Source organism: Xenopus tropicalis, chromosome 4 (assembly GCF_000004195.4).
Source record: "Xenopus tropicalis strain Nigerian chromosome 4, UCB_Xtro_10.0, whole genome shotgun sequence".
Lineage (NCBI taxonomy): Eukaryota > Metazoa > Chordata > Amphibia > Anura > Pipidae > Xenopus > Xenopus tropicalis.
Genome location: NC_030680.2, coordinates 28,244,077 through 28,267,605, shown reverse-complemented (window position 1 = coordinate 28,267,605; position 23,529 = coordinate 28,244,077). Strand labels below are relative to the sequence as shown.

The 23,529-nt window shown below is 36.0% G+C and overlaps 1 protein-coding gene across 1 annotated transcript in view; it reads left to right on the top strand.

The window, feature by feature from the left end:
• LOC101734651 (mucin-2) overlaps nucleotides 1–23,529 on the top strand; it is a 763,939-nt gene that overhangs the window by 737,033 nt on the left and 3,377 nt on the right. The gene's annotated exons all lie outside the window — the stretch shown is intronic.

The window sequence follows — 23,529 nt, the reverse complement described above, 5'->3', positions numbered from 1 at the left end:
TAAAGGGATCTGAACCCCCTAAAAGATGTAAACTTATGCACAGCAATGAAACACAAACTTTCTTCTTACAGGTCACAGAATAAGGAGCAGTGCAAGTGATGAACATGATGGAAAATGCTTGTATCTTGAATGCAACCACAACTGTGAGACAACAACAACTACAGCACCTTGTACAACAACAACACGTAAGTAGTTTCCACAAAAAAAACCCAGAAAAATTCTCATTGGTAAATTGTTTTGTATGTGTACTTAAGGATTCTTTTATCAACTTCCATAGAGTACTAAGGACGGAGTGGGACAGTGTATCACTGGGATGTGTGCCCCTTTAAACTACACATATTTCTTCTGCAGTTCAACTTACAAAGATTCTTTCTAAACAACCTTTCTACACAAAACTTGCATAGTGCAGCAAACTGCCATTGTTGCCATATTTATATTGTAACTCTCTGGGCAGGCTGTGAGGAGCATAGGTAATCTTCCCTCTCACGACCAGCATTATTCATTGGCCCATTCATCTAGTCAAAGGTCCAGGGATTATAGAAAGATTACCGAACATCGACAGAAGGGTTGTGGCCAGCCAGCCTGAAAGCCAGTTACAGGCTTGGCAAAACATAACTGCAAGCTGATCAAGAAGACCCGAGGAATACGGCAATCGTAAACGTATCATTACAGGTTGCCTTAACAATATTCCCATGAGAAAACTACAAGGGGGGAAAAATAAAAGAAACGTGAAAATACATTGTCCCCCCTAAGACAATAGGCACTGCAAGATGAACTGTATTTGAGAGGGGAAAAATGCATGTTCCGCTCACATCGATGTATTACGATATCAGGAATATGGTTTTACCAAACATTATTTCATATGCTGCCAGCAATGTCTAATTTATTTCTAATTTCTTCTAACAGCAACAACCACACACACAGAATGTTTCTGTCATCACGGGGGAAAACGCTACTGGCGAGGTAAAGCAGTCAATACTACAATGTCTGCGTCTTCCGTAAACGGCTCTAAAGCCCAAAATAGATGTCATGTAAACATACTCAAAGTGATCGTCGGAGCTCTTCTGCCATTGACATTCTTTTCCTATTTCAAGCTGCTTCTGAGACAGCTTTCTCAAGGCCCAGACTATCAGTGAGCGTAAAGCTGCCATACACGTGCAGATTTTAGCTGCCGATTTGACCTCTTTAGACCGAGTCAGCAGCCTATCTGCTTGTGTACGGGCCCTATCCGACAGCCCATCTGATAGATAACTGGACAAAAATACGGATTATATCTATCAGTCAGGTTTAAAAATCCGTTCAGGGCAAGGACCGCATTGGCTAGTGGTTGCGCTTCTTTGCTGAAAGCCTGCCAAGGTGCCTTTTATGATCCGGTCATTTGACCTCAGGGCTAAACGATTGGATCAGCCCCATATCAGCCACTACAAGGTGGTCATACCCTGTAAAAATATGCTTGTTTGATGACCTCACCAAAAGAGCCAATCTTAGGGTGTATGGCCACCTTTAAAGTCCCAGCACTTTTTATTTTTACACTTCATGTATGCATTCCATGTTTGAGTTGCTGACTTTCAATTAAGCCAAGGGCCTGCTACAAGAAGTCTAAAAATGCAAATATCCCTAAAACCACAGGTAATATATGTCAATCGAAAAGCTGCTTTGAGAACCACACTGAGTATGTTTACATCACTTCTTTTTTTGAATTTCAAGTCCCTTTAAATAAATAGAAAGCAGCCAGAGATATATTTGGGATAACAATTGAATTTAACATTTTGTAATAAGAGGTTATGAATCATTTTGTTGTTTCTTTAATGGACATGTTGACATCTATGGCTATTGCATACTTCAAATCAGAGCAAGAGTCCAGGGTACTAGTGGTACAAGAAGCTTGAGTATCCTGACTGTTTTGTATTTACAATGCCATCATTCCTATGGCATGCCTGTCCTGTCCTATCCACAGTTATAGAGAGGTGAAGTCCTGTGAGCGAGCTGTTTATCTGTGAAACTTGGTTAATTGTTCAATTTGTGAAGCAATTATGGTACTGCATTGCTCAAACTGGCTAATTAACTATTATAGCTGATAGATAGATAGATAGATAGATAGATAGATAGATAGATAGATAGATTGATAGATAGATAGATAGATAGATACATAGAGTAGGCTTTAAATATTTGAACACACTTTTTACATACTTTCCCCCAGGGGATGTAGTGAAACAGGGCTTTTATACAATAACTTTACAGAATAATACACTCACCTCACATTTATATTAACAAGGACAAGCAACTAAACAGAAAACTTCTTGCAGGTCAGAGAATAAGAACCAGCGAAAGTGATGAACATGTTGGAATGTGCATGAATCTTGACTGTAACGAGAAATGTGAGACAACAACAACTACAGCACCTTGTACAAAAACAACAACACGTAAGTAGTTACCACCAGACAAGGGACATATTATCACCGAGGGAGATTTCAAGATGGTAATAGCAGGGATAAAATGAAAAAACAAAACGTATCTAACCTCTAAAAATATTAATATTTTTTTTTTAAAAAATCTCATTTCTGAAAACATATATTTATCAAAGCACACCACTATATTTCTGTCCAGCGCAATAAGATTTAAGAAAAGTGTTCTACACAATAATTCTCCCACAGGAAAATGATTGTATCAGTAGTTCCAGTTAGTACAATTTGTAGATCTGCCTTATTATGTTTGTGACACTTTTGTTTCATTTCTTCAACACTCTGCCTCATTTATAAGTGCAGAGTTGATTAAAAGATATCTGAGTTTTTTTTCTAAACTGTATTGTATTATTTTAAAGTAGAAATTCACATGCTGTTAGCAATGTCTAATGTATTTCTTATTTCCTCTAACAGCAACAACAACAACAACAACAACAAGCACACACACAAAATGTTTCTGTCAACATGGGGGAAGACAGTACAGGCCAGGTAAAGCAGTCCATACTAGAATGTCTGCATCTTCCTTAAAGGGATCTGAACCCCCTAAAAGATGTAAACTTATGCACAGCAATGAAACACAAACTTTCTTCTTACAGGTCACAGAATAAGGAGCAGTGCAAGTGATGAACATGATGGAAAATGCTTGTATCTTGAATGCAACCACAACTGTGAGACAACAACAACTACAGCACCTTGTACAACAACAACACGTAAGTAGTTTCCACAAAAAAAACCCAGAAAAATTCTCATTGGTAAATTGTTTTGTATGTGTACTTAAGGATTCTTTTATCAACCTCCATAGAGTATTAAGGGCGGAGTGGGACAGTGTATCACTGGGATGTGTGCCCCTTTAAACTAAACATATTTCTTCTGCAGTTCAACTTACAAAGATTCTTTCTAAACAACCTTTCTACACAAAACTTGCATAGTGCAGCAAACTGCCATTGTTGCCATATTTATATTGTATCTCTCTGGGCAGGCTGTGAGGAGCATAAGTAATCTTCCCTCTCACGACCAGCATTATTCATTGGCCCATTCATCTAGTCAAAGGTCCAGAGATCATAGAAAGATTACAGAACATCGACAGAAGGGTTATGGCCAGCCAGCCTGAAAGCCAGTTACAGGCTTGGCAAAACATAACTGCAAGCTGATCAAGAAGACCCGAGGAATACGGCAATCGTAAACATATCATTACAGGTTGCCTTAACAATATTCCCATGAGAAAACTACAAGGAGGGAAAAATAAAAGAAACGTGAAAATACATTGTCCCCCCTAAGACAATAGGCACTGCAAGATGAACTGTATTTGAGAGGGGAAAAATGCATGTTCCGCTCACATAGATGTATTACGATATCAGGAATATGGTTTTACCAAACATTATTTCATATGCTGCCAGCAATGTCTAATTTATTTCTAATTTCTTCTAACAGCAACAACCACACACACAGAATGTTTCTGTCATCACGGGGGAAAACGCTACTGGCGAGGTAAAGCAGGAAATACTACAATGTCTGCGTCTTCCGTAAACGGCTCTAAAGCCCAAAATAGATGTCATGTAAACTTACTCAAAGTGATCGTCGGAGCTCTTCTGCCATTGACATTCTTTTCCTATTTCAAGCTGCTTCTGAGACAGCTTTCTCAAGGCCCAGACTATCAGTGAGCGTAAAGCTGCCATACACGGGCAGATTTTAGCTGCCGATTTGACCTCTTTAGACCGAGTCAGCAGCCTATCTGCTTGTGTACGGGCCCTATCCGACAGCCCATCTGATAGATATCTGGGCAAAAATACGGATGATATCTATCAGTCAGGTTTAAAAATCCGTTCAGGGCAAGGACCGCATTGGCTAGTGGTTGCGCTTCTTTGCTGAAAGCCTGCCAAGGTGCCTTTTATGATCCGGTCATTTGACCTCAGGGCTAAACGATTGGATCAGCCCCATATCAGCCACTACAAGGTGGTCATACCCTGTAAAAATATGCTTGTTTGATGACCTCACCAAAAGAGCCAATCTTTGGGTGTATGGCCACCTTTAAAGTCCCAGCACTTTTTATTTTTACACTTCATGTATACGTTCCATGTTTGAGTTGCTGACTTTCAATTAAGCCAAGGGCCTGCTACAAGAAGTCTAAAAATGCAAATATCCCTAAAACCACAGGTCATATATGTCAATTGAAAAGCTGCTTTGAGAACCACACTGAGTATGTTTACATCACTTCTTTTTTTTGAATTTCAAGTCCCTTTAAATAAATAGAAAGCAGCCAGAGATATATTTGGGATAACAATTGAATTTAACATTTTGTAATAAGAGGTTATGAATCATTTTGTTGTTTCTTTGATTGATATGTTGACATCTATGGCTTTTGCATACTTCAGATCAGAGCAAGAGTCCAGGGTACTAGTGGTACAAGAAGCTTGAGTATCCTGACTGTTGTGTATTTACAATGCCATCATTCCTATGGCATGCCTGTCCTGTCCTATCCACAGTTATAGAGAGGTGAAGTCCTGTGAGCGAGCTGTTTATCTGTGAAACTTGGATAATTGTTCAATTTGTGAAGCAATTATGGGACTGCATTGCTCAAACTGGCTAATTAACTATTATAGCTGATAGATAGATAGATAGATAGATAGATAGATAGATAGATAGATAGATAGATAGATAGATAGATACATAGAGTAGGCTTTAAATATTTGAACACACTTTTTACATACTTTCCCCCAGGGGATGTAGTGAAACAGGGCTTTTATACAATAACTTTACAGAATAATACACTCACCTCGCATTTATATTAACAAGGACAAGCAACTAAACAGAAAACTTCTTGCAGGTCAGAGAATAAGAACCAGCGAAAGTGATGAACATGTTGGAATGTGCATGAATCTTGACTGTAACGATAACTGTGAGACAACAACAACTACAGCACCTTGTACAAAAACAACAACACGTAAGTAGTTACCACCAGACAAGGGACATATTATCACTGAGTGAAATTTTGAGGTTTCAATAGCAGTGATAAAATGAAAAAACAAGAAAACAAAAATTATCTGTTTTTTAAAAAAATATTTACATAAAAAAATGTATTTTTTTAGAAACATATATTTATCATAACACACCACTATATTTCTTTCCATTGCAATGAAATTGAAGAAACGACATCTGCACAATAATCCTTCCACAGGAAAATGATTGTCTCAGTAGTTGCAGTTGGTAAAATTAGTAGATTTGCCTTATTATGGTTATTACACTTTCATTTCTATAACACTCTGCCTCATTTATAAACTCAGAGTCGATTAAAAGATATATCTGATTATTTTCAGCCTTTATTGTATTATTTGAAAATACAAATTCACATTTAAGTTAAGCTTTTGTAAGTTGTCACTAGCATAATGAGACCTGCAAACAGCTGCCTTTTTGCTGTTTGATTACTCCCTAGCAACCACATAACAGTTTAAATTCCAAGCCTTAGAAATGGAGAATACCAAATAAAATAATATCAGTTGCATCGTGTCCTATTACTTGTCTTACTGCTCTCTTCAAGAAAAGTTCATTTAACGGTGCCCTTTAATGCCACAATATTAATGGAGATTGTTTGAGATCTTTACAATTCTTGCCACATTAAGCAGCACTATTCATTGGCACATTCATCTAGTCAAAATTCCAGGGTTTATAGAAAGAATATAGAATATGGATATAAAGGATGTAGCCAGCCAGCCTTAAAAAATGGATACAGGTTTGGTAAGATATAACTGCAATCTGATAAAAAACAATGTGGGGAATATAGCAGTCATAAACAGATAATTACACTTGCATTAACAATATTCTCATTAGTAACTATAAAGGTGGGGTGGGGGAGGTATGAAAAGATAAAGTGTCACAGGCACAGGGAGATGAACTGTATGTGAGAGGGGGATAATACATATTTCAAATGCTGTTAGCAATGTCTAATTTATTTCTAATTCCTCTAACAGCAACAACAACAACAAGCACACACACAAGATGTTTCTGTATTTACGGGAAACACCATTACAGGCCAGGTAAAACAGTCAATTACACAACATCTGCATCTTCCTTAAAGGGATCTGAACCCCCCAAAAAGATGTCATGTAAACTTAGTCATAGATATCAAACAGAAAACTTCTTCTTGCAGGTCAGAGAATAAGGAGTAGTGATAGCGATGAACGTGATGGAACATGTTGGAATCTTGTATGTAACCCCAACTGTGAGACAACAACAACTAAAGCTCCTTGTACTTCTACTACTACAACACCAAGAACTACATGTAAGTAGTTACTGCTAAATGAAAAATATTATTTCATTGAGGAAGATTTCAAGATAGTTATAAAAGGGATAAAATAAAAGTTTAAAAAGAATTTTAAAACAAATTTATCAAAATACACCACAATATTTCTGTCCAGAACAATCAAATTTAAGAAACCTGCACAATAATTCTCCCATAAGAAAATGATTGTTTCAGTAGTTATAGTTAGTAAAATTTCTAGATTGGATCAATGTTTCTTTTATAAGTTGTAAAGGGCATACTGAGACCTACAAACAGCTGTCTTGTTGCTGGTTAATTACTCCCTAGCAACATAACAGTAACAGTTAACAGATAAGAGTTGGAATTCCAGGCATTAGTAATGGAGAACACAAAATATTAAAGAAAATCTGTTGCAAATCAGTTTAATTATTCTTTCAATGTCACAGTATTGATGTGCAGTACTGTGGCTTTGCAGCATTAGATTCTTGAATATGATTTAATTTACAACCTTATCCATAATGGCTTTATAAATTTTCCCCTTGTCTATGTAGATTTTCTTAAAGTTTATAAATAACAGATAATTAGTATAACATATATTATAAAATTAAACTTGCTTACAGGGAATGAGGTTTCAATATGTTTTTAAATAAATCATTTAAAGAAAGAGGTAAAATATACAATATATGATGGATATTAAAAAGTCACTATTTGTGGTTGTATATTACAATTTAAAGTTCTTTTTAAATAAAGTGATAATGCAGAATTTTTGAAGGTGGAAATTAAGGGGCTCATTTAGTAACATTTGTACATTATCATGTTCTGTGGTTTTTAGTATTGATTTTATTAATTACACCACAACATGCAATGTATGATGTGTGATTTATTAAGCAAAAAAACACACAAAAAAATGAAACGTTGCCATTTAAAAAGCTGTCGAGGTCATGTAGAAGCCAACGGGAGCTGTCCAAGAAAATTCTTACAAAACCAAAAATTTGAGGTTTTCCGTTCTATTTGTTTTCATTCTTCATTTTAATTCATTTGTGCTTTTTCTGTTAGGGTCTTTTAATATATGACTAGAAATTTGTGGTTTTAGTGGAAATTAATGTATTTATGGTTTCAAAAACCAAGAACATCTTCTGCCTTTTTATATATTCTTTAAGCGCAATATACATTACTGCTATGTATAAAGCAATGTTTTTGGCTATTTCTTGAACTAAATAGGAGAAATAGAGAAGCCGACTACTCCATATCTTGTAATTGCTGTGGTCGGTTTAAGTAATAATAATTTTGTCACAGGAAAAGAGATTGTTCCCGCAATACTATTATTTTAATAGAATGTGAAATACTGGCAGATTATAAATAGGCCCATAAGTATATGTGATTGATTTTCTTATTTTATTTGTCCTGTTGTTAAATTAAGATAATATTTTTTCTCACTCTATACACTACAAAGTTAAATATCAGTCAGCAATATCTGGCATTGAAAACCGCCTGTTGAAAAATAAAGTGTTACTAAAGAAAGTGAAATAATTCCCAAAATAATAATAATAGCATACCTCTAAAATACTGGCAGGTTTTAAAATAAATTACATATGTAAATAGCTCAAGTTTGCTCCAGACAACTTGTCAAGAAGCCTGCATGGTTTCTATGCCATTTAACTGACTATGATACTTTCTAAGCAACCTTTCTACTGTAAAGTATATAAAATGTGTGTATTACAACAGAATACCATTGTTACCATATTTTTATTGCACCCTTCTGGGCAGGCTATAAGCAACCTAGGTAAGTGACCAGTATTATTTATTGGCCCATTTATCAAGTCAAAGCCCCAGAGTCTATAGAACATGAACAGTAAGGTTTTGGCCAGCCAGCCTGAAAGACAGTTACAGTTTAGGCAAGACTTAACTGGATGCTGATCAAGAAAACCTGGGGAATAAGGCAATAAGAAAAAAGAATTACTACTTGTCATAAAGAGGTTGTTCACACTTAATTGACTTTCAGTATTTCATTCTATGACAATTTGCAACTGGTCTTCTTTTTTAAATGTATGGTTTTGTAATTTTTTTTCAATGGTTTTATATTCATTAATATTATTAATTTTATTATTATTATTATTCCGTTCAAAAAAGACCAACATGAAAAGTAAATGAAGGTATCATACTGTATCCATTTAAGTCAACTGGCACAGGGAGATGAACTGTATTTCAGAAGAGGAAAATACATATTCCCTCCACATAGATTTATTAAAATGTGAAGAATATAATTTTACTTTGCACAGAAATTTTTTTATCCTGTTAGCTATTTCTAATGTATATATAATTTCCAATCTATTCTATCTAACAGCAACATCTGTAACAACAACTACTCGAACCTCAACACACACAACAAAATGTACCTGCTATTATAATGGAACAGTATATATACCAGGTAAATATACATATATATATATATATATATATAGTAAATACACACATATACAGTATATATTGTATTTGCAGTCATCCGCCAACTTTGGTGGATGGTCAATATTAATTCACAGCATTCAGTAGGATATTGCCAGTATCCAATGTTTCATTCCTTATTAGGACCTTTATCAAGAATAACAGTGATTATACATTCATTAAATGCCCATTGGTAAAGAAAAAAAAATATCCACTTGCTTCAAACATGTTTAAACAATTATCCACTTAATCTATTTTATAATAATAAGCAGGTTTTTAATTACTTTTTTTAGTTTGATTGACATCTCAACTACTGCATTCTTTTACTCAGAGCAAGGGTGTGCAAGCTAGTGGTACAGGAAGGCTGAGGATCCATTTTTTAATGGGGATTACAGCAAATAAAAAATCTGTGACGCATTTGCTATTTTTCATTTACATCATTCTCAATGCCATACATGTCCTGACCTATCCACAACCATAGTGTGTTGGTAAAACTAACTAAAGATAGATTAAGCTTTAATGATATATTCATCTCAGTACACTGCAATATTACATATCCTTTCCCTAGTTCAGTAGGAGAAATAAATGAACCCCCTTGTGTGAAGGTAGGAAGGGTAAGGTTTAACAACAGATTCAGGAGGCAGTGCAACAGTAATTTTGCACAAGAGTAATACAAAATGATGTGCCTTATAATAAGAAATAAATTAAAATAGCTGATGTCATTAGTATGCACCCCTTTCCTTCCAAATCAACCATTGAGATCAGAGCCCTACCCAGTCCTCCTGCTGGTAATAATTTTGCTATTGATATCTACTGTATGTTTGGTACCTTTTATGCTTAGCATGTGCGCTCCTGATCTACCTTAGAATAACATAAGAACTTCTCAATTTACATCTTCTAATTGCCATTTAATGTTATGTTTATTTGCTTTAAAAACATTTAAGTTAATAAAAAAGCCCAGTATGTGGAAGAAATTGGCAATATAGAAGCCGTTATCGTAAAATAATTAAACATGGAAGGGTAGTGATGAGCAAATTTTTTTTGTCAGGCATAGATTCACAGCTAATTTCTGCATTTTGTCATTGGTGAAAATTTAGTGAAAATTTGCTGCAGAAAAATTTGTTGCATGTCACAAAAAAGCTGTGGTCACGTGAAATTGGGCACGGTTGCAGATTTTTTGCCGTTTTGCAGGACAGATTTGCTCATCACTATGGAAGGGTAATGTATATGCTATTGCAGCACTGGAAATCCTTAACTGCAATGTAACTTTGTCTTTCCATTGACTCCAATGCATTTGGTTAATTGTTTATGAAATGTAGCCTTTTCACAAATGTTTCTGTGGTTTTGCAAACAGACCAATCTCTCTCATCACTATTAACTATTAAGTCAAGCAACTAATAGAAGAACTTCTTCTTGCAGGTCAGGAAATAACACGTAGTACCGTTCATGGAAAATGCTACAAAGTTGTATGTGATGGCAATTGTAGGGAACCACCTGCAACTGAGACACCTTGTACAACAACAACAACAATAACACCAACAACTACACACACTACAACTAATACAACTACAAAAACTACAACACCAACAAGTACAACAACCACCAAGTCATCCACTGTAACAACAATCAGTACAACTACTCCATGTGTGGTGAGTTCCTCTCAGTATGATTTAGTATGCTGATATCAAGAATACATAAATTAACTGTTAATATTTAAGTTTAATTTCAGAACAATTATTATAATTATATTCTCAAAAGTTGTACTTCTTCATAAAATTCCTCTTTAATGTAAAAAAATGTTAGTACCTAAAGAATTTTCACATGTGAAATTGTGATAGCTAGGGCACACCTTTTCTTAACTCCTCTATCATTATCTCCTCACACACTCACATTCAACACTTTGCAAGGGCTGCCCCCCTTCTCTGGAATTTGCTCCCACAATCAGTAAGACTTTCTCCCTATCTTTCTGCCTTCTGAATTGCATTTATTTAGAGAAGCTTACCCTCATTTAGTTTAACATAAATTCAGTGAGCCACTAAAACCAATAACCTGTGCCACACCTCTCACATTGCTTAATTCTGATATTACCCATTCCCACACCTTGTGTCTCAACCCTTTCTCCTTGTAGATTGTAAGCTCTTTTGGACAGGGCTCTCTTCAGCTCTTGTATCAGTTAATGGTTGCTTTATATGTTACTCTGTATGTCCAATGTATGAAACCCATTTATTCTACAGTGCTGCAAAATATGTTGGAGCTTTATAAATACATGTAAATTATAATAATCCAGCTAGTAATTTATAAGGGCGGGGAGCCGTCATCCAAAAGAAATTTGTTGTTGAAACTGGAAAGCTCCTAGAATGCTTAAATAAGGAGTCACTATCTTCACATGGACACAATAGAATATGTTGGTAGATTCTATATACCTGGTACATCATTTAAATCAAGATGAAGATGTTCTAGGCAGACGGCTAAATTTTGCAAAGAAACTTTTTGGTTTTACCCCCAAATGTGTCCATACCCTGTATAACAATAACATACAGGCTTCAGGTAAAGCCTCTATTATCTGAATTATTTATATTAGTTTAAGATCAACTCTAATTTTACTCAGCTTTACCCACAAAGCATAGATTAAACAAAACTGTATACATAAACAATGTCTATCTCCATGGAGAAATTTGAACTAATAATTGCAAACATGTATTAATACTATACTTTTGTGCCCCTCAGTATTTTGTTTTATATCCTAACCTTGCTTTTCAGCATTAATCTGGCATGACATCCATGGTTTATCCTAACCCCAGCAATTCTTGCAGGTTCCATATTTGGCAGAATCTTTAGGGTTGAAAGTCAGTTGAGCAGATCTGTTAAAGTTATGCGTCAATTTTTGTCCACAGATATACAAGAACCAAAAAACATAAATCCACAGGAAGGTTACAATATGTACAGGAACTATAGACAACACAGTAAACAAGTCCGTTAAGTACACACGTTTTTGGTTCGTGTAAATCATTTTATGTTTACTAGCATTTGGCCAAATAATAGTAGAGTTTCTCCATCACTGTGTTTATGTAGATACAAAAGGGTTTTGTAGCCCTATGTGGGTGATCCCTGAAATCCTTTTATCATTTACATTTTGGTTGTAATATAATAATTTGGTGTATAGAAATTTTGCTTATCCAGCATTCATGAAAATGAAGAACAATACTACTGGCATTTGAACTGCAGTCTATAAAATACTATCATACTAATTACTGTGTACTCACTTTTCTTGCATCTTCAGCCCCATACAAGCTGGCAGATTTGTAATTGCACCAAAGCTGTATGTAATTCAAATGGTCAACTACAGATTGTTCAGAAATCTTGCACACCTCCACCAGAGATTACCTGTGCCAATAAAATGAAGCCAATAGCTGTGCCTGATGATGACTCCTGTTGCTGGCATTGGGAGTGTCCTTGTGAGTATATATGTTAATAATTCAAAGCTAGACTCTAAGGGGTTATTTAAAAGGCTATTTTTATTTAAAAAAGTAAAACAGTTCCATTAGATATTAGCTATTAGAAATACAGTAGCTGTCAGTAATCTTTGTGGCTACATATATTAACCAGTTAGATAGTAGAAAACTGGGACATAACATCACCCTTAGGGGCTGATTTACTTACCCACGAACGGGTCGAAATGAGTCCGATTGCGTTTTTTTCGTAATGATCGGTATTTTGCGATTTTTTCGTATTTTTTGCGATTTTTTCGGCTTCTTTACAAATTTTTCTTTACCAATACGATTTTTGCGTAAAAACGCGAGTTTTTCGTAGCCATTACGAAAGTTGCGTAAAATCTGGCGATTTTTCGTAGCGTTAAAACTTGCGCAAAAAGTTGCGCTTTTTTCGTAGCGTTAAAACTTACGCGAAACTTTGCACCTTTTAAGTTTTAACGATACGAAAAATGCGCAACTTTTCGCGTAAGTTTTAACGCTACGAAAAATGCGCAACTTTTCGCGCAAGTTTTAAACGCTACGAAAAATGCGCAACTTTTTACGCAACTTTCGTAATGGCTACGAAAAACTCGCGTTTTTACGCAAAAATCGTATTGGTAACGAAAAATTTGTAAAGAAGCCGAAAAAATCGCAACAAATACGAAAAAGTCGCAAAATGTTCGTTTTCAAGTCGGAACTTTTCCAATTCAGGTCGGATTCGTGGGTTAGTAAATCAGCCCCTTAGTGTTAAAGTACAAGGAAGATTATCAATAACCACCTAGTGCACCTAGTAGACTTAATATGGGAGGTAGTGATGTATTAATGTAAAGTGATATAGTCAGGTAGCACATAAACAAAGGGGCAATCTGGACTTCAAGCTGTCTACTGTTATTTCTTTTCCTCTGTGAAGATGTTTTGCCACTTTCACAAAGATATATTTTGTCTGGATTCTCCACTTATATCTAGTGATTTGCTTCAAGTTTTTCCCAAGTTCAAAAATCAAATGTTCAAATGATGGTTTTAGTAACTGTGTAAATGAGCCCAAGAATCTTAAACTAAATGCTAGGGTAGCCAGCAATTAAAACACATTGGGTTATATTTTGGAGGCATATTTATCATTAGGATTAGGTGTGAGCTTACCTTTTGATAAATACTTGTTTAAAAATTCCATAAAAATAAATAGAGAGGTATTAAAAGAACAGGAAAAAAATACAAAGAAGAAGAACAAGAAAAAAAAAGGAACATAGAACACATGGAACAAGAAAGATATATTAAGCCATGGTAAAACATTAAGCATTCCAGATATTTCCATTAGGAAAGGGAAACAAGTACAAGGTTAAACTCTGCATTAAAAATGCAAAATGAATAATATATATTTGTTGTGAGTGCTATAATATGAAGAATTCATAAACATGTAACTGTTTCATTTAAATTCAGGTTGACAACTTACCTAATTTAATATTGTTCTGTAGGTATGTGTGGTGGTTGGGGAGATCACTATCTTACCTTTGATGGAACCTATTATGCATACCAAGGAAGTTGCTCCTATGTTCTTATGGAAGAAATTGTGAAAACAGTTGATAACTTTGGCATTTATCTCGACAACTATCACTGTGAAGATAAAACTGGTATTACCTGCCCACGCAAACTTACTGTACGACATAAAACTCAGGAAATTACAATTTCACCCAAAACGTTTACTCCTATAAGCTTAGAGGTAAGTAACAACTACGTTCCTCTAAAGTATCTGGTGACAATGTAGCCACTAAATTGCACACAAGAAACAAGGGGGCCATTTACTCGGTCAAATTTATTTTTCCGATTCGGATTTTTAGCTCTAAAAGTCACCAAAAAAATCTGCCCTTTCAAAATTAATAGTTCACATTAATATATCAATCATATCAATACATTGGTGCTCATTTATAAACTTTGCACAGCACAGAATGATTCACACAATGATCATATTTAGCTTGCTTGTGTGTTATAAAGCTGAGCAAGATTGGTGTATTTGACGCCCAGACATAATTGTTAATTTTTATTTGTGCTGTGCTTTTCATTAAAGGAGAAGGAAAGGTTAAAACTATGTAAGCTTACCAGAAAGGTTCATGTAAATATATCTGCTAACACTCACGTGTCACTGTTCTAAGCCCTACTGAATGTGAAAAGAAGCTCTGCGTTGCTTGCTTCTATTGTTTACATATGGGCTCATGTTTTTTGGCTAAATTATTCACAAAATTACCATCAGTACTATATTCACTCACAATGACAATGCGCAATGCACATCTCATTACAATTTAAAAAAAAAAAAAAAAAAGGCAGGCATAGCAGTGCTAAATTTAGGCATTTAAGGTGACCCATGAGCACCTATATGCAATAAAGTTTAGAAATGACCCCATTGTGAGAATGTTATTATGTGGGATAAGCAGACTTGAATTTGTGGGCAGGCCACAAAGGCCCAGGCCTAACGCAGCAAAAATCTTGGGGTGGCGCCTCCCACTGGAGGTGATTGGTTGCAGCAGCCAGAAAGTGAGTGCAAGCAGGGGAGGCATATGCAAGTGTGGGAGGGGTGTGTAAGTGGGAGGGTGTGAGTACGGAGGTATGTGTAAGCGGGGAGGGGTGTATGAGTGGGGGTGTGTGCGAGCAGGGGGGACAGTGTCTGTAAGTGGCCTAGGTTCACCCTAACTTTAAATCTGATCCTGGGGATAATAGGTATCCTCTTGCATTTTCTATCCTAGACTCGTGTAAATGGAGATCTCGTTTTGCTTCCGTATACACAATATGGAATAACAGTTTACCAGTCTGGAGTATATTTAGTAGTTGAAATACCAGAGCTGCACACCAATGTCACTTATAATGGTTTGACCTTCAGTATAATGATGCCATATGGAAAGTTTTATAAGAACACACATGGACAATGCGGTAAGTGACAGCATAAAGTTGAAGCTTTAACACTAGAGATTGGTAAATATGTATCACCCTTGTGTAATTACAGCCTTTGGGGATTTTCATTGTGTGTTTCTGAGGAATTTGCCATATTAGTATTGAATCTTTATTTTATATTCCTTCTCCATGTCATATAATGTATTATTATGTCAAACTGCACCAGTGGAGTGTGGTAGAATGTTTCTTGCTAGCTTTTTTAATTAATCCTTTCTTTAAATGTATTGACATGTGTAGGAATACACATATCCTGCAAGCCCCCTGTATGGGCATTCTCAGAATGTGTGATGTGGCTATCAACAGTTGCAGGGTCGGACTGGGGGGTGCAGGGCCCACCGGGGCTCCCGCCCCAGGGGCCCTGCAGGTGCCCCAGCCAGCCATGTCCCCTACCCCCCCAGGGGCCCCCCTAACGCCCTGGCAGGGCCCCCACCTGACATCCTCCCCGAGCGCATATAAATTGAACGCGTCAGGGGAGAAACAGTTAGTAAGGGGATCGCTGGCAAAGGTCGGACTCGCCCGCCGGGGCCCACCGGGATTTTTCCCGGAGTCCCGGCGACCCAGTCCGACCCTGAACAGTTGTGTACTTGGTGTTTGGCAAACTCACTGGGCATAACACTGTTGTGCAATACCACTTTGGTGAGATAACAATATTGTAAATGCTGGATTTTTAATATTGTGTGTTTTGTTTTATTAACATTTGTAGTAGGGTCTTCAAAATAATATAAGATAATGTAATTGTTTTATCTTAGGTACTTGCACCAACAACCAAGCTGATGACTTTTTGATGGCTAATGGTAAAATCACAACCAATGCTGTAGCTATGGCTGATTCTTTTATGGTGCATAACCCAGACAAGCCTCGATGCAACAGCATTCCTCCAGTACATCCTAAAACTTGCAAATCTGCTGTCTGTGATCTCATCATGGGACCGTAAGAATTCATTTTGGATTCATTCACACTAAATTTATAAAATAATAAAAGCATTAAGCATAGTTGCCTTTACAGTTCAATGATAAGTAATTATATTAAGAAATGTATTGTGAAAGGTTTCTGGGTACAGAAAATATCCTGCTTTATCATTTCTAATACAGCACTATGTATAAATACAACCTGCAACATACAGCATAAAATGTTACTATGTTTAAAAAAAATACACATTTCTTGTTGTTGCTTGCTTGTGTTCTTGCTTGCTCTTATTAGTGTTTTGGGAAACCTACCTACCTATTTAGAATAGCCGTGCAACGAAATAATAGCTGCGGGTGACAAAATAATAGCAGTGGGCGTAACAAAAGAATAGTCGGGAGCGACCCAGAGAAATTGAACAGAAATAAGAATAAATTTGTGGATAGAAAAACAGTTTGAGAAACACTACTTTTAAAACCATTTATCCTTTCACATATCACAGGTGATGAGCAAATCTGTTCCGTTTCGCCAAAAAATGTTGTGCGGCAAAAAAAATTGTTGCCCGCGATTATTCTTTTGTCGCCCGCGGCTATTATTTTGTCACCCGCAGCTATTATTTCGTTGCGCGGCTAATTTTTTGTCGCCCGTGGCTATTATTTCGTCGCACGGCTATTATTTAGTCGCGCGGCTATTATTTTGACGCCCGCAACTATTCTTTTTTGATGCCGGCGACAATTTTTGGACGTGCAGTGAATTTTTCCACGGCAAATGTTTTCATCCGTTTCGCGATACAATCCGCCAATGGCAAAACCATGCCTGATTAAACATTTCGCCCATCACTACAGGTGAACTAATTCTCTGTTGATTTTTATTTAAAGGGTTTTCCAAAACTGCCATGCATTCCATTCACCAGAACCTTTCTACAAAGCCTGCCTTGTGGACAGCTGCAATAAGGCCAACTCAAACAATGAATGTACAAGTTTACAACATTATGCTTCAATCTGCGGTGATCGTGGTGTCTGTATTCAGTGGAGAAGCCATGCCCCAACTTGCCGTAAGCTTTCTATTCAGCTCTTTCTCATTAGGTCAAACCCCATCACTAAATATCGTTGCAGCATATACATGTTCTAAAAAATAATCTACTTTATAATAAGAGGAATAATTTTTATCTTTCTTTTGTTTTAGCAATGACTTGTCCTTCTGACAAAGTGTATAATGCATGTGGCCCGGCTCTTCCTATAACCTGCCAAACTATGTAAGTAGCCATTTCTGTGTAATAGATTCTGGGGGAAAACAATAGAACATTTATTTACTAATTTTTATTTATCAATTAGTATATTTGTATAATACTGAAATGTAAGTAATGAAGTTACGTTACGTTTTGGTCCCCGTCGGGACCTTTCTCTGCCTTGAGAAAGGTCCCGATGGGGACCAAAACTTAATGTTGGCTGCTCATGCATTTTTTTAATACATAATCAATTGTTTGCAATAGATCCAGTATTGCTGGTCTTTTTTTCAATATATATATATATATATATATATATATATATATAAATGAATGATAATATATTTATAATATTTACCAGAGATTGTTTTGCAAGTTTTCATAGCAGTTTATAGGGTTACATGATTGTAAAATTATTTATTAGGGAAAAGAGGAGTCAGATATGTTCCCTTTGTTGTCTTAATGCATATTGCATGAAGAGCATTAATTCACCAACCCCTAGTTTGAAGTACATTTTTAAATTGCTGAATCTGTGTGATCCTTTTTCAGACCAACAGATGCAATGTCACTGAAACATGACAGACGTGTTATGGAAGGATGCTTCTGTGCCAAAGGCAGCATGCCATTTAGCATGGCAACTGATGTCTGCGTAAGCAGCTGTGGTGAGTATATGTAAAGAAAGGAGGAAGGCATGTAGGCACCCCCTCCCTGTTCCCCAAATTGTGAATCTGAGTGAGATTTTAGACGAACAGAGGTCTTGCATCATGCTCGAAAACATATTTTTTACTGATAAATGTTTTTACCAAAATCCCTTCTTATTAAATTTGATATTAATTATTTATTGAAACAACTGCAAAACTGAATGCTCAGGAATATAAACATATTTTACTTAATTTTACTGTAGTTTTAAAAAAAAAATTTAAACCTTTTTATTTTTGGCTATGTATGTACTAATATGGCACTTTGCGGATAGATTTCCCTGGTTAGGGTGGACTAATCAAAATGAAGCAATTTCTGATCAAAACCAAGTTTGTTTTAACTCCTGGTATGTGTGGATATTCCTTCATTCTTCTGAAATGTTTTTTTTTTTCTAGGATGTGTTGGGCCAGACAATGTTCCCCGCAAGGTATTCATTTTTTGTATTCATATATAAGAAAATAAGTATGGTTGTTTTTCTAGACTTTTGCCATCAAAATAGCACTGGTAGTTTGACAGTTTAGATAAAAATAAAACATATTTGAAAAAACCATAGCCAACCTTCCTGTTTTGCTAAGCCAAGTGGTAACCTAATGCACATATTATTTAGACATTTTCCATCTATTTTCCTGTAATATTGAATAGCATTCCATGTGTTCTCTGGAAAAAAACACACAGAAGTGTATTTTATGGTCCTCTGATTTACATTCACCTAATATTCTCATATAACTCAACTTATGATCAGAATATTATGTAGAAGTATTAAACACTGTTCCTTTCTTTGCAGTATGGAGAATCCTTTGAGTATAACTGTGAGACCTGCACATGTTTGAAGGGTGGTCGTGGAATAACCTGCCAAAGACACCAGTGCCATCATGTAAGAAATGAGGAGTGTACTCGGGAAGGTTTCTACAAAGTGACTCAAATCAGTGCTACAAACAAGTGTTGTGAAGAAACTGTATGCAGTAAGTATATAATACACTTATTATCAAGTTATGTGCACTAACAGCAAATCCTCTACAATCCTGTAATCTGCAGAGAAGAAAAAAGCCACACTAAATTGCTTATGCATGTTACACCAAAGAATAATTCCCAAGAGACAAGACAGGAAAAAACTCAGCCAGAGATCATTCACCCAGATGTCTAAAGCTGTGCGGATTTGGTTGAGCTGTTTGGTTAATTTTGACCATATTCTTTGCATAATTCCAAAACATAGTTCACAATTCTAAGCAACTATGATATATAATTCAATATTGTCAAGAATTTCAATATTAGATATCAGTTTTCCAAGCAACAATGTTCTGAAAACACCATTTTTATAACTTTTTTATTTAGTGAACTGATTTTTTTTAATTCAGCTCACCTCAGAATTCCAGTGTCTAATATTTTATTCTTACTTTTCAATTTATATTTGTGATGTTTGCAAATCAATGTATATCAAATTAATGCAACCGAATATGCTTTAAAAAACTAATTTTTTTATAATCTTCTTTGAAGGATGTGACCCAAGTCGTTGCTCAAATACCTTCCCTAAATGTGGGCCTGGATTTGAACTTAAGGGTGGCATTAAAGAAGGGCATTGTTGTCCTACTTATGTTTGTGGTAAGTTTGTTGTAAAGTGATAGATGGTTTCTTGAAAAGCAGTGAAGTTTTTTATAAACTTCTATATAGAATTCAAGAGAGATGTGGGACTGTTTTATAAAACTTTTTTTTATTAAAAAGGGGAAGTCATAGTTATAAATTGAGAAAAGAAACTTCATTTAAGGGTTTGTTATGACCTTGTCAATACTATATTCTTTCTCTTTTGATCCTATAAAAACTTTTTAAATTAATATTACTATTTTAATTTCACTGTAATTTTTGGACACCACATGTTAGTATATATGTAACTTACACAGGTAAAATCAAACAGCTGATGCATTTTTGCATGTCTTTCTTTCAGAACCAAAACATGTTTGTGTTAGTGGAAACGCTGAATACTTGGTAAGCAGCATTTTTGAGAGATAAATAAAAAACTAAGTCCACTTAGGTTGAGACATCTACCATAGCTATTCAAAAACTAGTTTTAATATAAATATGTATACATGTATAGAAACCAAATATGAGAAATAATACTTATTTCCCTTGTTCAGCATAGGTTCAGCGGACAGGACTTTTTCTGAACAAACTTTTTGTCTATTATTTTAATCATAAATATGTATGTAATAATAATGTTGGGTTGAAAAACCCAACATACTGTTCTTCGACTTTTTCTTATTATTATTCTTAGTGCCCCCCATAGTCTAAACACTACTTCTCGTGCAGTTTTAGGGGTACAACACCCAAACTCTCCACACTTCTTCGGCCTATAGCAGAGCAGTTTGCTTGTGCTTTTCTAAGTGATCCCACCCCCTGTCTTTTTTGTGGCGCTGCTTTGAACCCCCCAATTTTTCCATTGACTTCGACAGGGAAGATTTTCAAACTGCTGCCACACTTACAGGTTTGAAGCTACACCCCCCAAACTTGAATAACATAATCATGGAGTCACCCTGAATGAAACAGCAACAATTGTTTGATGACCCCCGAAGTGGGAGGGGCCAACAACAGCCAATCAAATTTCACCCATTGACTTTTATAAGGAAAATTGAAACTGCTGCCAATCTTACAGCTTTTAGGCTACACTCTACAAACTTGAATCACATAGTCATGATGTCAGCCTGAATGAAAATATGATGATTGTTGGATGCCCAAATGTGGGCAGAACTGTGAACAGCCAATCAGATTTTACCTATTGACTTGGCAGAAATTCAACCTGCTACCATTCTCACAGTAAAAACACCGGGGTCCCCATACTTCTCAGGGTTAGGCACCTGCTAACTTCAGTTCAATGTTAGAAAAGTGGGTGTAGCCACCAACAGAAAATCAGATTTTACCTATTGACTTTCAATGGGGAAATTCAACCTGCTGCCATTCTCACAGTATTAACACCAGGGTACCCAAACTCTTCACAGTTGTTCAATAGGGGACTGCAGTTTTAGTTTTGAAAAGTACAACAGCCAATCAAATTTTACCTATTGACTTGGCAGAAATTCAACCTGCTGCCATTCTTACAGTAATAACGCCATACTTCACAGGCTCAGGCACCAGGTAACCATGGTTCAATGTTAGAAAAGTGGGTGGAGCCACCAACAGCCAATCAGATTTTACCTATTGACTTTCAATGGGGAAATTCAACCTGCTGCCATTCTCACAGTATTAACACCAGGGTCACTAGGGGATTGCATATTTAGGTTTTAAAAAGTGTGTGGAGCCCAGTTAGTCACTGGGTAACTGCAGTTCCAGGTTAGAAAAAGTGGGTGGAGCCACCAACCACCAATCAGATGTCACTCGTTGACTTTCAGTGGGGAAATTTAAATTGCTACCATTCAGACACTATTAAAACCAGGGTCCCCAAATTTTGCACAGTGGTTTTTACTATTTAACTATTGTCCAAGGTTAAAAAAAGTGGTCAGAGCCATCGACAGATCAGATTTCATTCAGTGCCTTCACGTTTTTCAACCCAACATGAAGTTTGTTCTCAAACTTCCCTTTCTAGTCTTTTTGTTGTTTCTTAAGCTACACATGTCAAACAAGGAAAATAAAGCTTACTCCATGTTTGCTCAATAGATAATTAGATTAGCAGTATACAACCCCCTTCACTCTTTGTTGTGTTCTAATTATCTGCCTTGAAAGAATAAAACATTGAGCAGCTTTGATTTCCCTATTGAGCTCCAGAAAAACAAAACAGAGTAACATAAGAAGCAGGACTTTGATAAATATTCAGACAGCCCTTAAGGTGGCCACACACGTGGCGATTTTAGATTGTACAATCTGCCACTAACCGTTCAGGGCTGAAACGGCAGATAAGGAGGTAGAAACAATAGGATTTCTACCTCCTTCTGCCAATTCAGCCCTGATGGCAGATTTTGCTCAGGCGCCTTCTATGGCGCCCAATCAAAATCTTTTAAACGGCCCAATCGGCTCACTGACTTGCCATACACGCACCGAATATCGTATGAAATGAGGTTTCGTATGATATTATCGGTGTGTGTATGGACAGCTTTAGAATAGAATCGGTTTGAAACACATAGACCTGTTAGCTAGCTAGAAACAATCCCTTAAAACATAGTAAAATCTATGGCATTAGGACTTATGCACTTGAGTGTCAGCACTGTAGTTGTAATGCTTTATAGCAGGTAAGAAGTCAAAAATGTATTTGAAATACACAACTGAGGACAAATATCCTCAAAGTTGCAATGAGTAAACATTGACTGAAGACACATTTATTTTATTATTAACTACAAATATTTACAAAGCTCCACTGTGCTGTGCAAAAAATTAGGTTTACCTACACAAACTGACACAAGATAAATGTGTCAGTTACATTTTTGTAACATGGTTAATTATGGGTAATAGCTGGCATTGCAATACTGTGGCCTAAAAAAGTTATATTTGTATCATTTGTTTTGTGTCCCCACAGCCTGGATCTCATGTTTACTCAGAGAAGTGTGAGAACTGTATCTGTGAACAACATAAAAACAACTTTTCAATAGCCTGCCATCCAATTGTCTGCAACATACACTGCCCAGCTGTAAGTAGAGTGCAATGAACATATTTTCATATCTTTATACTCTATTTATGTAATGGAACAAATATCTTTGATATCTATAACTGAAATGTGGAAAGCATCCTGTTTTAATATTAGCTTCTATTTACTTCAACAGGGTTTTAAGGTGAAGAAAAATTCCCCATCTGACTGTTGTGGTACTTGTGTGCAAACCAATTGTGTGGTGAAGTATGGTGGATCCAACCGACTTATGAATGTAAGTTCATTGCTTAAATGCTATGCTATGCAAAATTATCTGCCCACAATGTATATGTAATTTTTGTAATTATTTATTATTTTTGTTTTCAATGTCAATTAAAAATGTATCATTTAACAAAATTTTGCAAGTTACCCTACTTTATTTTTGTCTTATAATTTAGCCTGGAGAGGAATTGCCCTCCAAGAATGATAACTGCACAATGTACAAATGCTCATTAATCAATGATCAGTTCGTCACCACTGTCTCCCAAACCTCTTGCCCCTTATTAAATGAAGAAGACTGTGAGCCTGTA